Below are 17,020 nucleotides of genomic sequence, written 5' to 3'. Positions count from 1 at the left end.
ATGTATGATATGTATAATACAGTATCTGTAAAAGATGGAATGAACTACTGCAACAACTAAACGGAAATTAAAAACCGTTGTAATAGAGAATAATCAAAATAATGCAAACAAGGAAATGCAGGAATTAGTGTAATCAGATGATTAAACTTATACATACACGTTACAGAAACTGTGTAAAAGGAGATTTGTATAGAAGTGGATATTGAGCCAAGGTGCATCAGTTTCTTAGAACTAAATTAGATTAGGAATAACAGCACAACAACAGGTGCAGATGAATATTACAGTGATTATATTGTTACTGGCCTTTAAAAACTACTACTTTAGTATTGTATGCCACAAAGATGCACCTTGCAGTTTGAGTGCAGGATTTTAGCATAATGATGCTGTCGGAGATCATAAAACGACTGAATAAAGTTTTTCATCAATGACGCAGTGGTTGGATATGCCATCTGCCGTATCTGTAAGGTGTTTCCCAAAGCATAACAAATCACTAGACCTTACACTACTGATAAAATACACCACACAATGGAGTGGATCTGGCTTTGTATGAATACGAAAGTATTGATCTGCAACTAGCAGGATCCTGATGACATCGTCTGATGGACGCACCAATCCTCCATTGTTTTGTAGCTTGAGTAGAGTATAGAGATGTCGGTACTGGATATTTGACTTAGTGGTAACCAGCAACTGACGGCCAATGTCACGACAGCACTTTAGTTAGCTTTTGCACAATGTAGCCAGCTATATAGACTATACTGTTACCTATAACAGAAATTTGACATCTGAAATCATTGAGTTCCACAAACTGATCAACTTCTGGAGTAGCCAGTATGATGAGAATCTCGTTTTGAGCAGTAACATTACCTGTCTTACTAGCATCTGATTCTGCACCACATTTGATGATAAGTTTGCGAAGGTAGCCTTAAACTGAGTAACAGTAGGATTATTATTCCAACCCCCTAAACAAAAGCATCAATTATAACAATTACATAAAATCAACAAAATGAATGTCTTATTCACATAAACATAGTACCCTTAATAAACAACCATACAAGTAATAAAATAAATGAAAATAAAACCGCTCAAAATGCTACCATATCGCTATGTAAAATGAAAATGTAGCAATTTTCACTGGAAGTCATTCACACCCATCTTAGGCATAAAGCTTAATGGTTGACTTGCAACAAAATTCACATTACCGTTATTCGATATGAAAAGATTCACCATGTTTTACCCTGTTGTGTTGTAGGCAGGGTTGTTGAAAATCGATGATTTTTTTTTAAATCAAAAAAATCGATTTCTATTGTTTTATTTCATTTTTTTTTATTTAAATCAATTTTTTTGTTCCAAAAAGATGTTTTGTGTTCTAAATTGCAAGTTATTGCTATCAATTTGGAATTTATGATTTGCAGGAGTATTATGTAGTTTTATTACAACAACTAGGAAATGAAAAAAACATTTACACAGTTAACATTTGATAAAAAGGACAGCATAATTTATGCGTTGGACATTAAATCCCAGAAACAAAGATGAAGAATCACAGAGAACAGATCACACAACTGCTAAGCTGCAGACATATTCATAGGCACTTGCTGTGGCAGCTGTCACTGTTTTGGGTGCTGTTTGAGGCTTCTAAATTTTTTTTAGATATAGCTAATTTAAGTTGAGCAACCTTGCAGCACTGTGCTTGACAATATGGTTTTAAATTTAATCATTGAAAAGTATCATTCAACATTGAAAAATATTACCTTTAAATGGCTTCAGTCGAACGTTTTAACCTGCTGTTAAAACATGGATCATTGAAATGTTCGTTGCAGATAAGTGCTCAAGGATCAGGCTTATTCACTCTTCTGCGGTTGCGATACCATTGTAAATAACGAGAGTTCTCAGTTGCTTTGTTTGGAAATCTAAAAATTAAAATGAAACTGTAGTAGTTAGTTAGCAACAGTAGTAATAACAATAGTATTATTACTCTTATCTCCTTACTGCTAGCTAGATCCAGATACAACAATAAATAATATTATAAGCACGACAAACACTTCCTTCAAATATAAATATTTAGAAATAACCTAATGGGTTGTAGTTCCAAAATATTAATATAAAAAAAATTCAAAATTTAAATAATAAAAAACCTTCGTTCTGAAGGAAGAACATTTCACTCACTAGCTTATAAATTTATCTAATCACCGACAAAATACAGTCAAACTCGTACACTCAGTAGTGACACTGATCGACTCTCACTCACCCAGTGACTAGTGTAGTAGAACTAACTAGTGGCAGTACTAACTAGTAGTAGCACAACTATTAGTAGTCGTAGACTTGAGCAATAGTAACAGAACTAGTAGTAGAAGTGACTCACTTGTGAAATGTCATGCCTTTTCCTTTAAAAGTCCATTCTTGCGGTTTTTGCAGTTCATGGAATAGCAATAGCACTGTGCACCTACACCCTTATCTCTCGTACATAAATTATTAGTAGCAATCTCAGTAGTCTGTTCCTTTGATTGAGCGGTGTATTCGTGACCTTCCATAGCTGTTAAATCTGAAATTAGATTTCTTTCTCACATTGAACACAATGAAATTGACTTGAACATTAACTGATAATGGCGTCGACCGGATTTCCGTACTCGCGAATGACCTCTTGCCATTCCAGGGGTTTTAAGTTCAATGGTACTGCACCTGATGTAGCCTGGGCATGGCTCTCGTGGGGGATTGGGAGAGAGAGCCTGGGACACATAGCGAAAAAAAGGTAAGATAACTCATGCAAAACGAGCGACATACATTATGTTACATATGACGCTCAGACTGATACTAATGGAAGCGTGTCGTTAGATTTAGATCTCACCATGTTGTTGTTGATGTGAATATTGTTTATTGAGGTTTTCATGAGAAAATATTGTTCTGTTGACCTCATAGTTGAAAATTAAAGCTAATATAATGTGGTATAATATGATAATTGAGAATACAATTGATAATGGCTACAGTAATATGATTTCTATAAGAAGGTAATAAGGTCGTTGATTGAGCTGAATATATATAATATATATAATAATATATATATTATAATATATATAATAATTAATAATCTATTAATATATATATATATATATATATATATATATATATATATATATATATATATATATATATGCAAGCTGAGCTGATTGAGTATTTAGATTTCACGTTAGTGATTAGTATAGTCATTTTTTAAGTTTTTTTAACGCGGGTGACACAATAATCTACTATTCTTATGTCAGTTATGGTTGTAAAGTGACAACCGATGGTTTTTAATAATTTTAATTCAATGTTGTTAGTATACCAGTGTTAGTAAATAAAATATAGAATGGTCAGTAGTCACAGTATGGCCAGTTAATCAATATCAAATGACAGCTCATTCACAGGATCTAATATTTCTTCTTTCATAATCTTGATAGCGTTATATTTAAAAGATTGTCTGCCATAGTTCTTATTAATAGATGGTGTTATTAATGAGCATTGTGATCTTAGGCTTATTTGGTGTCTCTCACTATCCTGTTGAACATATTCGTATAGAGCACTGGCCACTGTAGCTAAGTCCACTTTGCCTATCAACTGCCTGTAAAAGAAAGAACGTCGACTGGCGAGAGTATGTAGGCCTAATAATCGACGACCATCAGTTACTGAGAAAGATTTAGGTGCTTTGCATATTATTCGCACCGCTTTACTTTGGCAAGCCTCAATTTGATTTGAATGACATTTGCCTAAAAACATAAACAAAGTCGCACAATATTCAAGACGACTTCGGACTATTGAAGTATATATTAATTTAGCATCTTCAACAGACAAAAGATGTCGAATCTTACGAAGAGCATATAAGCATTGTGTTGCCTTGGTCACTGTTAGTTATATATGCGTATTGAAACCAAAATTTGCATCAATTGTGACCCCAAGTAATTTTATATTGTGTTCAATTTGGATTTCAGTGTTGCATAGCTTCAAAGTTCTATTATAATCAACTGCTCGATTCGAGAAAATAATAAATCGTGTTTTTTCAACACATAGAGATAACCCATTAGATAGGCACCAGTTTTGCACTTTATTAAATTGTTCTATTGATAGCATCTGAGAATCTATCTGAGTACTTGCTGCAGAAATAATTACTGTATCATCTGCATAGGAGTAAGCATTTGGATTTTTATCTAACATGTCGTTAACCATCATGTTAAAAAGTAAAGGCCCTAAAATAGATTCTTGAGAGACACCTTTACGAATAGCTAAAGATTCTGACAGAGTATTACCAATTTTCATTGCCTGGCTGCGGTTGGTCAAATAAGACTAAATTAATTTAGTAGCTGATGAACTAAATGAAAAGAAATAACTAAGTTTGTCAACTGGAAGGGAGTGGTACCATGTCAAATGCTTTCTTTATGTCAAGAGACACCAAAGCTACATATTGTGAAACCTTTTTATCAAGGTTACAAGCAATAATGTCAAATATATAATGAAGAATTTGTGCTGTTGAGGTCCACTTTTGAAAACCGAATTGTCTACTTGAAAGTTTTTGGTTTGCATCTAAAAATGTATTAGATGTGGCGCGTTTAAAAGCCTATTGTCACAGTCACGTGACTTGATCTAGTAAAAAGCTCTATATTTTTTATAGGCTGGGTGGTTACGTAACACCCCGTTTGATAATAAAACGATAAAAACCATAGGTTACTATTCTATTGCGTTTTTACGTTAGCAGTTTCATTTCCTATACTGATAAAAAATGGAGCGATTCAAAAATTACTATCAAAGCTAGGCATAGTCACACTGAGACCAGAACAGTTTTAAGTTTTACAACATATTATCGCAGGTTTTGACCAATTTATAGTTTTTCCTATTGGCTTCGGAAAGAGTATTTGCTTTCAGATGGCACCGTTTTGCAGTGGTAGGTCCGAGTTGTTCATAATAACTGTCGCGAGTAGTGAGTTGAGGCAGCTGAAATTATTAGTTGTTTTAAATGCATTGTGTACGAAAGGTTTCAAGCCAGTTACACAGTTGCCTCCTAGAACTGTTACTGCTGGTGCATGTTGGCATCTTTCAGATGATAGCAAGTTGCAAAACTTGACAAATATGTCTGATAGAAAAGATGAAGGTCCCGGAGACGGGAAGGACAGGAAGCAAGGTCAACCAAGAAAAGTATCAATGAGCAAATTATCAATGGTATTAGCTCAGAAAAAGCTGTTCCACAAACAAAGGTGCATGGTCGTAGCACCAGCTACGCAGAGACAGCTCAGAGTAAGCTGCAACTTTTCCTGAATCAGGTGAGCAGCTTCCTTTATAAGATTCAGTCTGGTTTCATGTCACGTGAGGTTATCCTATAGCATAAACATGCTCTTGCTGAACGCAGGTTCAGGATAGAGGAGGATTACATAACGGCTAGTGCGGCCGTAGAGGTTGTCGAGTGCCAGCTCCACCGGAAATCGAGAATGAGCAGGAATTCAAGGCTGCCTTGACAAACCTGGCAACCCTGAAAGACAAGGTTCTGAAGGACGCTAGACTGCCTGCTCCCTCGGCTAAGGTAAAGTCACCTACAGACAACCAGCTGTCTGTGGGAGGGGAAGCCCACTTGGCTCCCCACACTTCCCATCAGGGAGGTGCAGAAGGGACTGCTTTGCCAGTAACCAGGTCTAGCCAAAAGGCTAATAAGACTCAGTCAAAACCACCTACAGACAACCAACTGTCTGGCGGCGGGGAGGCCCACTTGGCTTCCTACACCTCGAAACAGGGAGGTGTAGAGGTTCCTGTCTCGACAGTAACCTGTACTAGTCAAGAGGCTAACCATGCCAAAACAGGCGGCATGGCAACTCAGGGAAAGTCTTCTAGGGTTAAAGCGGTTGATGAGGCAGAGGCCCTGATGGAGGGTATGTCAGACACTGAGGAGGAGTTTGGGATATACCCTGTATGTGATTCAGATGACTCGATGACGTCAGTTAAAGAAGGTGGCCCCGATACCTAGTCACAACATGGGAGCAGTTGAAAACAGGAACAGGTATGTGCTCAGGACTTGCAGGTTAGAGTTGAAGGTGATAGGTTAGACTGGCGAGAGCTACTATGGCTCGGGGAGTGAGTATGAGAGAGGATGACTTCACCCATACAGGTAAGGCCACCTTTGATTTAGTATTGGTTAACATCTGGTTCACAGGTTACCCTCATGCTCATGTACAATTGCCAAGCTCTCGTTTAACACATTGGCAAGCTCATGATGATACAGGCTTTATTAGAGTACCAGAGGATAGTATACATGCATGTCAGACATGAAGCTTGTTGCCTCCCAACATGATTTGTGGTTAAACCTATGTTTGAACCCCAAAAGTTACAGGTGCTATGTTCAGGCTTCAAAGAAAAAAAAGGGCATGTTGTATATGCAAATTTCTCTTGTGTGTCTGACTATGTTACAGGAACTTGGGCTAAGAAAGCCAGATAGGCTTTGGGAGGCAAAGCCTCTCACACAGGCTTGCAGGATTATGTAGCTTTCTCAGCTTATTGATAAAGCTAAGGAATAGCTGACTAGATATGGAGAAGGGTGTACAAGAGGGCATTCTTCCTTCTGCTACACGAGAGTGAACTTGTGGTGAGTGAATACACAACAACAATACTCCTATCAATTCTCAAGCTTACTTTTTACATATTTTATGCTTTCAGTTCCAACATTGCTATATTAGTTAGTCTATTCATTAGTTGTTTTTAGTTAGAGTATAGTTTTTTTGGTGTTGTTCTTTCTTGTTTTTTTCTGTACACCACTTTTTAGTTAGTTTACTTGCTGTGCTACCTTGGAGAAAAAGTGTTGTAAAATATGACTATTGATTACCACAATAAAGATTGCTCATATATATTGTGAGTGTTTAGACAATGACGGCATAGCTAGTTAGCCGTGGCTGCAGAAGTGCTACGCCTCCAATTGATAACTTATTACTGAGACCTGAGTAGAACATAGAGTTTAAACCAGTGGTTCCCAACCTGGGGGGAATTCCCTCCCTCCAGGGGGAAATTTGGCATTTAAAAGGGGAATTTTAGTTTTTATAATTTCGCATTTTGCGAACGCGCTTTTTAAGCCTAAACAAAATCCTAAATGTGTTTTCTGTTCTCATTCCTTTTCTATTACACGTATATTCTGGCTGGGGTAGTAGACCAAATACTTTGTACTGTACATTCATTGTAATACAGTCTGCATGTAGGTACTGTAAATGTAATAGGTAATCTTTGCCAACAATGTGGAAAAATTCCAATAAGCCAGCTTGACCTTAATTAATGACCTTAGTAACTAAGGTCAAACCATAGATATATATACCTAGATTGGCCAATAGGGACAAAGCCTGTCAGACTTAAATAGCATGACGTAACGTCATTGTATTGTACCTCACGCTTGACTGCACTGCTGGTAACAATGAAGCTTATGAGGAGAATTTGACAAAATCACATTTATTTTCACATAAAAACCTTCTTGGATACATAATCCAGTAAACTAAAGCAATTCTGTGATAATATCTGATAACCACCTTAGATTAAAACTATAAAAGTTATGAATTGTTGCGAACAAGTCATGAGCCATCAAGGCTTTATTTGCCACCCTCTCCTATCCCCATTCTCTCTTTTCACCTTCTCCAAAGAAGAAGTGAGAAGGGGAAAAGAGAGAATGGAGAAAAGAGATGGGGGCAAATAGCCCACCCACTCAAAGATCCAGACCCTGGCTAGGTGAATAGACTAATATATCATGTTGAACTAAACATGACAAAATATGATGAGCCTGTGAAGCTTTGATCTGATCAGGGAAATGGAACCAACGGCTTTCTTAGCTAGAGCTGGAACGAGACCAAGGAAGGCAGGGTCGGACCAGACTCGGGGTCAGCAATGAGGGCCAAGATCGGGTCGGACCGGGTCAGCACAATTTTTTATGCATTCAAGGTTAAGAGATAGTTCTATTACAGCCTAATGTTGTTACATCAATAAACTGAGATAGAAGAAACCATTATCACACCAATCATTATATTTTGTGGCTTGGTTTATAGATGCAATCTACAATTTATGGCTAGACATTGGTGGATCAATGCTATTCAATGGGTGATAGATTAATGGCATGATTTGGCTAGTGTTTTTATTACAAATTTTATTTTCAACTGCTATTATAATCAACAAGAGATTAGTTAAGAAATACTTTACAAATATAGAAATAGATAACCCAGCATAGTGGAAAGCAAAAATCCATCACTTCCCTAAAACTTCTGGTATTAGTGAAAAAAACTAAAAATAAAATAAATTTGCTGGATTGAAGGTTCTTACACGCGCTTTTAAATTCCTCAGGATGCCCTCGTTGTAAATGCCTCAATAGTATTGAGGTGGATCATTCTTTGTAGCCTAAAGGTTGACTTGCAACAAAATTCACATTTCAGTTATTTAGTATCAAAATATTCACCATGTTTTACTCTGTTGTGTTGTAGGTGCCAAATACGTAGAAAGATGATTACAAGCATTTAAAAGCTCAAAAATGAAAAGCCGCCGTAGATTGGAATCTCTTTATTTCGATGACGTAGACATTACAGTTTGGTTATCGTCTTGTCACGTGATGTTCTCACATGAATTGAAAAGCCAATAAAAAGCTAAATATAAAACTTATCGTAGCACTAGTTTATGACAAACACTTCGGGTTTTACCAAATACCCCGAATCAAATATAGATGCTCGCTACTTTACAGTTTTGCTTCGGCATTATTCAATCGTCAATTCGTCATCTGATCGTGTGACCCAATATTTCGAAAATAATTTTTGCAGCATTTTTTGATTATCACAGGTGACCAACAGGCTCGTCATGATTATCACACAATGATATGTACTCCTTCGAGCTAAGGTTACAAAGTTTAACGATTTTTTACGGTAAGTTATAAGATATCAGTGCTAAAAGTGACAGCATTACAATGACGATAAAACAGACGCGTATGAACAATAGACATGGTTTTATTGAATGCGTGAAGTATATTTATAAAAATATTTTGACGATTGAGGTTGCATGAAAGTGTAAACAGAAACCATCCTGTAAAAACTACGTCCTATTTGAGCCGTTTGGGAAAGCGAATCCAAACTACAGCGGTCTCTTGTGGCTGCGATTAACTGTTCGCTTTTTAACTTTTAAGAGCTTGTCAAGGCAAAGTCAAGCCACCACGATTCTTGACTGTGATTAGGGATTTTGTTGCTTGGTTTACATCATAGTTGGTAACATCTACGATGCTAGTGATACAATCATTACATTTCAGCTTTGGTGACCTAGCCAGCTACATAGCCAGCTGTAAAATAATCATTCTGTCTCATTTTTGACTTAAGACATACTTGCATACTCATCATATTTAGTCATGTTTAGTTCAGCATGATATTAGTCTATTTACCTAGCCAGGGTCTGGCTCTTTGAGTGGGTGGGCTATTTGCCCCCCTCCCCATTTCCTTGCTCCCTTCTCTCTTTTCCCCTTCTCACTTCTTCTTTGGAGAAGGGGAAAGGAGAGAATAGGGATAGGAGAGGGTGGCAAATAAAGCCCTGATGACTCATGATTTGTGTGCAACAATTCATAACTTTTATAGTTTTAATCTAAGGTGGTTATCAGATATTATCACATAATTGCTTTAGTTTACTGTATTATGTATCCAAGAAGATTTTTATGTGAAAATAAATATGATTTTGTCAAATTCTCCTCATAAGCTTCATTGTTACCAGCAGTGCAGTCAATCGTGAGGTACAATACAATGACGTTACGTCATGCTATTTAAGTCTGACAAGGCAACCGATAGGAATAGCTATTATTGGCCAATCTAGGTTTATATATCTATGTGTGGCATACACGAACCTGCACTGGGAACACGGTATCCTTTTCCACACTCACTGAATTATTGGAACACAAAACCTGCTCTTGCTAGTCTAGTGGCAACCATTACTGAACACCTATCTGATATCATAACAGAATTTGGATGCTACTTTTCTGAGCTACCTTCAAAAAAAAAAGAAGATGCTCAACATCACACGAAATCCATTTCAATGCACTGTTGAAGAAATTTCAGAGAAGCTACAATAGGAGTTTGTTGAGTTGGTTAACTTTTCTGCACTGAAAGATGATCTCAGATCAATGTCTATTGACCAGTTTTGGCTCTCAGCAAAAAAAATTTCTCTACTCATTGCTAAAAAAGCAATCATGATTCTGATGCCATTTAGCTGTACCTACGCGTAGTAGGATTTTCATGAATGCTGCACCTTAAAAATGAGAAAAGAAATCGAATTGACGTTGAGAGCGACTTGAGATATGCATTATAAAAAACAAAGCCTGATTTGTGTAAACTTGCACAGAGGCATCAGCAGGAGCGGTCTCATTAAAATTCATAATCTCACCCCACACCCGTTGAGTGTCCCGGAATAACGATAATGTTGATGTGATTTATTACTATATATGCTACTCTCAGTTATTGAACCAATAAATACATGTCCACTATATATGCTGCTGAATTACATATATGTACCTGTGTAGCCCTTTCAGTGAATATAATATAGTATAGATTCACACTTCACTTTTTCTAGGGGGAATTTGTATTTGAAAATTTTTCAAGGGGGTAAAAGCAAAAAAAGGTTGGGGACCACTGGTTTAGACAATTGTGTAAACATTGGTTTATATAAATCCTCACTTTCGGAGGTGGCGTGCGTTCAAAAAATTTACATTGAGCATTTACAAACTTACATACTTGCATCGAGCATTCCATTTGACCTAAATTTCTTTTTACATTTTTGAAGCTGAGAACCAGTGCTAAAAAGAAAAATATTGATTAGAGGACGTTTATATCAGTCTAAACTAGCAAAGAAGTCTTAATTCTATTAAGCTGCAGGTAACATGACTGAAATAGATTAACTTGTATTGTTTAAGCGTACAGCCTGTCTGTACGCGCTGGAGTTTACATGAGGGAAAGAAGTTGATGAGAATTTATGTTGGTCCTGATCGAAAAAGTAGGTTTGCAGCTTCAATATAAGCAATACAGTTTTATGATACATCACTACTTTGTCCTTTTCAACAGAGTTTCACTTTTTTATAGATAAGTTACCAAGATTCACATCATATTGATTTTGAGCTAGATGAATATGATTAGTCATTGTTGTACACAAATTGAACAGTGGTAGCAGGCCTGTATTCCCTGGTTGCAAGTTGGGCTGCAAATGTTAGGTGACTAGTTATGAACACTTGGGGTTTGGAGACGGTGGAAGCCCCCCAACGGAATTCGAAGCAGCACCCCGGAACTTTGGACCTTTTAAGCATCAACAACCCTCAAAGTATGCATAAATGCAATCAATTGTAAGCATCAAAATCTGCATAAATATATTGCTTATGGTTCATGGTAGGTAAAACTAATGATTGATATAAAACTCATGACACTACAGATTTCTGTAAGGGACAATGAAAGAACAAGAGCTATTACTTCTTTATTGCAATAGCTGTTGTTCTGCCAATGTGTCCATGGCAGAAATCTTTCACAAATGATTTTGTATCTATTTCAACATCTTTATATATGTGTAATATTAGAAGAATATTTAAACGAGCCTGCCCCATAGTGCTCCTCATCCATGTTTTGATTTGCTTCAATGCAACAAAAGATCTCTCGCTCACTGCATTAGTGGCAGGCAAAACCAATACTAGATTAGAAAGCGCAACTAGTAGTTTTAAATTCCAAGTGAATGAGCTTAGACTGCAATTCTTAGTACTTCGCCGCCAAAAATTACTAAAAGGTTGAGGTGGGTGAGCTGCCCCAGAGAATACGGGCCTGAGTGGTAGTAACCTTGTAAATCATTTCAATTATGAGTTCTATAATACTACTCTTGCAATGATTCAGATGAGGGCCCAGGGTTGGTTATTGATCTGAGTTTGCTGTTAATGTAGATGATGACACATTACCTTTGAAAATTCAATTTTCATGGGCAGTGAAAAAAGGAAGGGGTGTTTAATAATACATTATACACGCATTACTAGCCAAGAAATTTTTCTTCCAAAGGCTGGTTGTGCATCAGCGAGTTTCTAATTATTATTTTGGAGTTATCTTTTTAAGCATTTAGGAAAGGAAAACTCCCAATATATAGAAATCACCAACAAAGTAAAGAATGGTGAAGTGGAATTGTTGTGGTTGCGTAACCCTAGCTACTCTTTAAAGTGGGTTTTTGGAGGGTAAAAGTTAGTGTCTCAGTAATATGTTATCAATTGGAGGCGTGGCATTTTCGCCGCCACAGCTAACTAGCTATGATGTCATTGTTTAAACTCTCGTAGTCGTAAACTCAGACTGAGACATGAGCGTTCACGCTTCGGAGACCCACTTCTAAAAGTAGCTAGGGTTACAATTCCACTCCTCTATTCTTTACTTCAACTCCCATATATTGGGAGTTTTACTTTCCTAGATTTTTAAAAAGATAGCTCCGAAGTTGTATGGCAAATACTGTACATCTAATTGGTAAAATCCGTTTTTTGAATAAATACCGGTAAATTGCAAACATTTTGAGAATTACTTTGACCTTATAAGTTGTAGATGTCTGCAACTTCTTGCTTTGGCTACACTGAGATTTGCAGCAGAAATAGCAACCAATACATTCATTTTAATAATTGATAAACTAAAATGTTCATTTCACAATTTTAACAATATGATAGAAAAAAACCAAAACATGTTCTATTTTTTACTATGGGAATTTTAGTGCAGGTGGTACATCTACCACATTTATGACCCAGTATACATGTTACAAAAAATATCCAATGTACCATATCCAATTTACAATATTTTGCATATTTAGTAGTAAAACCAAAAACTCAGTTTTCAGATACAGACACACATCCAAAAATACAAACAAAATATGCATAAAGTTACAAACCGTAAAAAATTTAACATTCTAATTACTAAGGCAAATATAGCGAATCTACAATATTTAAACATAGACATAAACAAAGCAAATGTACAATACTGAAATGACGAAATTACAGAACTCGTTTCACCAGATCAGGCATAGCCATGGATTTTGAATCCATGTGTGTGTGAGATTTTCTCATAGCTAACTTGGTCTTTTCTTTATAATAAATTTGAAGCCCAAGTCGTAGGAATTTCTTAATGAAAAGTTATAGCGTGCTGTGCTTATAGGCTGCTCCTGTCTCAAAGCTTGTGTGTGTCAACTTGTTCCACAAAAAGTCAATCAGTGAAACTTGGGTTTCATCATGTGCTGGAGCCCACTGTCTGAAAACTTTCTCTTGTGATGCATGTATAGCTACAAGCAATGACCCTAAGGTATTTAATACGCATCCCTAATTACCCACATCACCATCCTATCAACGCATACATGTAGACTATGCTGTACCTGTTGAAGATCATATGCTACTAGTGGTTGTCGATTCATATACAAAATGGCCAGAGGTCTGTATTACAAAATCTACTACCTCTCAAAGTACAATAAATATGCTCAGATCAATTTTTGCTAGGTGGGGTGTGCCAATAAAACTAGTTAGTGATAATGGTCCGCAATTTTGTAGTGGAGAGTTTAAGAATTTTGTTGCTCAATTAGGAATTAGGCATAAATGTGGTGCTCCCAGCGACAAACGGGCTAGCTGAGCGTTTTGTACAAACAGTAAAGGGTGCGCTTAGGGCCTCTAATTCTGAAGGTTTAGATGTACGGTATAGGCCAGACAGGTTTCTCTTAGCTTATCGTAACACCGCTCACTCGACTACAGGTGAGAGTCCTGCTGACTTAATGCTTGGTCGACCACTTAGGACTAGACTTGATCGCTTAAAACCAGATATTTTGTCAAAAAAGAATGTAGGGCCAGTTTTGAAACCTTTGAATTTAATTCAGGCTCCCATGTGTGGGCAAGGTGATACCGTTCAGCTGATAAATGGGGTAATTTTAGATAAGATTGGACCACTATGTTATTATGTAGAAGTTGAAGGGAGAAAATGGAAGCGCCATGTGGACCAACTCAAGGCTTGTGAAGGAGAAAGTGACATTTCGTCAAATTGTTTTAATAATGAGATTCCCTTAGATATCAGGGTGCAACCATTAGGCCATTTGCCATGTGATGTAATTTCTAGGAACACAGCCGAGACTGCTTCACATTCACCTGAGCCGATCTCTTCACCACAAACGGATGCTATACCCAGGCAGGTGGAACCTCCAAGTAGTCATCTAATCTCTCAAATGGTAAGTCACTGTTTGAGAGATTAGAGGACTCTAATCTCTACTCTTGTCACCACATCACCGGGAATTGGGCGCTCAAGCAGAGTACGAAAGCCACCAGAACATCTGAACTTATGAGTATAATCCTAATTGTATAGTTACTTATATTTTGTTATGGGATTGTATAAGTCTGTTTTCATTATATTACCACTCATGTTTTGTTGTGGAATCGTTTTTAATGTTTTATACTTGCCACTCAAGTTTTGTAGTGGGAGAGTTGTAGTATATTAACTCCCCCCCCCCTTTTTATAAACTGTAATGCGCATGTGCAGCATGCGCCATCTTTAACATATAAATAAACGTTGTATAAAGTTATAACAATGTTGAACTTCGATAAGGCCATTCTAGCATGTCTACTTGTCATCAAATCAAACCATTCCTTAAACATGGCCACAAATGCAGAGGTAGCCTTTGCTGTAGGAATGAGCTCTGAAGGCATAGTATTCTACTTAAATATTGTGGTTAACCCACAAGCCACGCTGTTGGAAATGACATGGTTAGCGCTAGAGACCTTCATCTTATCGAAGTGAGACGTGACCAACAATTCCCTACGAAGCTTTGGAGCAAGCTTTAGAGCACTTTTCTCATACGGTTCGGCTATTTTAATGATGGGTTTAGAACTAACAACTTGCCTTTCAAAAATAATGTCATTTCTAAGCAGAGCTGACTTCATGTTCTTGATAATGTGTGGAACACTAGCTAGGAAGTAAAGTGACTCACTACATGATGGGTGCATGAAGCGACTGTTTCGGTTTGTGTGGTAACCACTTCGAAAGTCCTCCACATCGTCCTATCAGCACTACCCATGTCCGAAGTGACTGAGATTGCATGTAGGCCAATTTCATTTGCTCTGTTTATAATTGATATTATAATATCATGGAAGGCCTGTCCATTCAGGCTATCACCTGTAACATAGCAAATTGATTTTATCAGCTTATCTGGCAAAAGATAGAAAAGGCAACACATTCTTTAATGAACGAAACAGTATATTTAGATTTTAATATGATGAATTCATTTTGTCATAGTACAGTATGAAGGTTGTTTTGCAAAAGCTTGTTTTTTTCTTACATAAAACCTCCAAAGTTGTAATCAGAAACCTATTGACAACCATTTAGTGTATATGGTCTAGATGGAACAATCAACAGTTATCTGTAAGGGCTCGAGTTCGAATCCTCACCAATGAAGATTCCTCTGTTAGCTGTACAAAAAAGTCTTATAAATAGAGTAGCATTCGTGCCCTGAACAAACAAACTGCTACTGCGGCAAACTGCTTAAGACGAAGTTTAAAGCAGAGAGGAAAGCGAGCAGTAAACATTTTGAACAAAGAGCTGTAAAAGCAAACATTATAAAGCTGGAACAATACAAAATAAAACTGGTTTTATTACAAAAAGCAGCTTCAGCAAATTATAACCTGTATAATAGTAAGTAACCGTTTGCTTCCATCGTTCAAGTAAATCAGAGTGCATGAAATTGAATGCCTTAGTAGCTGGAATATGAGGATGGTCAGGCAAATTGACATAACCAACAATTGATTCTGATGCCTTCTCATATTCCAGAACAGTTTTAATGCTTATCTCATCTAGCGTGAGACAGAGTTTTGCTGCCATTATCCATTGCATCTACCTGTAAAACATTTGCTTCGTAATGTACTATCAAGCTACGCACTCATCAAAATAATGTCATTCTGAGCTCCTGCTAAACAGTTTGATAACAATCGATATTTTGCCAAATTATCTCTGAGACGCATTCCAGAATGTTCTACATAAAACAAACAATAAGCTAACCTTCATCTTCATCATGCTGAAAACATCTGACAGTATGCCTGGAGTAAACTGTATTGTAGATAGTCTTTTACTGAGTGTACTTTCAATGGGGAAAGGGAGACCTTGGTCCAGTAGAGCCCCGTAGTCTGATCCACACCTAAACTCTAAGTGCATTGCCTTCTGTACAGTTTTATCTGACCAGGGCATGCCTTTTGTAGACTTCCTATAAATAAATTCACTTTCAAGCATGAGAAATTGTACAAGCAGAATAATGTTTCTACAACTTTGCAATCAATAGTAAGTTTTTATTTTCTAAGTAATAAAGATTAATTACTAAACTAATAAGCTATAAAGCATTGATCGTATTTTTTGACACAAAATATATTACATCACATCCATCCAAACGACAATTAACTAGCCTAATCATTTCTTTTAGAGCCGCTATAGAGAATCACAAAAAGCAGCCGTAATGCCCGGTGCAACCTTACAACTAACAAAAAATCACTATATTGTTGACCATGTAATTAAAGTAGAAAAGAATAATGCAAAGTGTCTAGGCAATCGAATAGACTTCAACAACCTATGTCTATACTTTACATTACCTTTCTAGAGCCTTTAACTGGTCAGCATTAAAGATTTTCATTATTTTACTTTGTAGCTGGCCATTCCCCTGCTGTTGTCTTTTGTACGCTCTCAGAAGCTGCGTGTCACAGAAAAGAAATATAATTTGAAAGTTTCAAGTCGAATGCAATAAACAAAGTTTTGTTCATACAATATTCCGCTGTATATTACTCAAATTTAAAACTCTACAAATATTACTCGACAAGCGTTGGGTGTGAACTATTTAATAAAATTCCACTGCTTGAATCAAATACAAGTTACAACCAAACATTTTCTGTTATTCCTTATTATCAATGCAATGTTATATTTTACTCTTATCTCTTCTCTTCATCAATGACGATGAATTCTAGCATTGTTGGAGTTTGTAAATTTCAAATCCCTTAAAACATCATTTAAAT

The 17,020-nt window shown here is 36.7% G+C and overlaps 2 long non-coding RNA genes across 3 annotated transcripts; one reads left to right on the top strand and one right to left on the bottom strand.

Annotated features, from left to right (window-relative positions):
* Nucleotides 1-441: 441 nt before the first annotated feature.
* Nucleotides 442-2,573, bottom strand: LOC137391726 (uncharacterized). 2 transcript variants are annotated; one of them, XR_010978160.1, is made up of 4 exons: nt 2,360-2,573; nt 1,749-1,907; nt 865-959; nt 442-762 (listed from the first exon to the last, which is right to left on the bottom strand). It is a non-coding gene; the product is annotated as an uncharacterized lncRNA (long non-coding RNA). The 2 variants fall into 2 exon arrangements; XR_010978159.1 differs by lacking the exon at nt 865-959.
* Nucleotides 2,574-4,494: 1,921 nt separating this feature from the next.
* On the top strand, nt 4,495-14,457 carry LOC137391516 (uncharacterized). The gene is made up of 4 exons (XR_010978128.1): nt 4,495-5,282; nt 5,369-6,592; nt 10,910-10,989; nt 14,094-14,457. It is a non-coding gene; the product is annotated as an uncharacterized lncRNA (long non-coding RNA).
* Nucleotides 14,458-17,020: the final 2,563 nt, after the last annotated feature.

This window comes from Watersipora subatra, chromosome 3 (assembly GCF_963576615.1).
Source record: "Watersipora subatra chromosome 3, tzWatSuba1.1, whole genome shotgun sequence".
Classification (NCBI taxonomy): Eukaryota; Metazoa; Bryozoa; class Gymnolaemata; order Cheilostomatida; family Watersiporidae; genus Watersipora; species Watersipora subatra.
Note: the sequence above shows the minus strand (reverse complement) of the source record. Positions and strands in the feature narration are given on the sequence as shown.